The following is a 1,306-nucleotide window of genomic DNA, read 5'->3' on the forward strand; positions in this document are numbered from 1 at the left end:
GAACTAGAACAGAACTAGAACAGAACTAGAACAGAACTAGAACAGAACTAGAACAGAACTAGAACACAACTAGAACAGAACTAAAACAGAACTAGAACAGAACTAGAATAGAACTGGAACAGAGCTTGGATTGATCGGTGTAATATTTTTTTAAAAATTTTAATTTCCAGCAAGAAAACTTCCTCCAAAAATATTTGTTTAAAGCTAACCACAATTCCTTTTAATTTCAATTTAGTTTGTGAGGCTTTATAAAACTTATTTACCTTTATCCCCAGGCTATGATTAATTTCTTGGCATAACTCCTTTGATCTCTTTACAAATTGATAACTGGGCACAGTAATGGTGGTGAAACGGCATTTGTATTTATTTTTTTTTTTCTTTATAAAATGGCAACTTTATTAAATGTCACAAGCGGATATAACCTCAAGGTATATTGCGAGCAAAAACAACTGCCAACATTTTATGGTATGTATGAACAAGGATATAAATAATGTTAAATTATACTGTCGCAATCAATTTGCAAATTTTGTTTTTATAACAATTCTTTAGCTAACAAAACTTTTTAAACCGCTGATGACCCCTTATTTAAGAAGAAATGATTTGTTTACAAAGTCAATACAAAAGAAAACTAATGGTTTTTAGAAGAATAAATAGAAAAAATTATAGTAAACAAGACTAAAGTGGGATTGATTTTTCATTTAGAAAACAACATTTACTAGCTTTAGGCGATGTTCCTAAGCTAAAAAGTTGTATGCAGTATATTATGTATAGATAAATTTGAATATTTTTTTTAGCAAATTTAAAATTATATAGAAAACGTAGAATGCCAAAGTAACTTAAGATGACTTATTATTTAAAAATGATAAATTGAAAAGAAATAATCGTTTCAAACCCACATTTGTTTTGAGGAATTTTGAAAAATAACAAGAAGTAAAAAATAGAAACTAATTTATGAATCTGTCTGTCATGTGGTATGTGCGACTTTTGTGTCAGTTATGGCAAAGAAAAACATTAAACTATAAGTTATTAATGAATGTCATATTTTGAAATGTTAAACACAAATTTTAAGTGTATAAATGTTCAAATTAATAACAAAGATTTTCTCATCACTCAAAGTGTAAAGTATTTATGGTAATTAGCGAAATAACAAAAGAAAACCCAGCAAACATTTCAAAAGTTGTCTGTTGTTTAACTTCCTTATGTAACTAACTAACTAACTAACTAACTAACTAACTAACTAACTAACTAACTAACTAACTAACTAACTAACTAACTAACTAACTAACTAACTAACTAACTAACTAAC

The sequence above is a fragment of the Lucilia cuprina genome, chromosome 2 (assembly GCF_022045245.1).
Source record: "Lucilia cuprina isolate Lc7/37 chromosome 2, ASM2204524v1, whole genome shotgun sequence".
In the NCBI taxonomy this organism is placed as follows: Eukaryota; Metazoa; Arthropoda; class Insecta; order Diptera; family Calliphoridae; genus Lucilia; species Lucilia cuprina.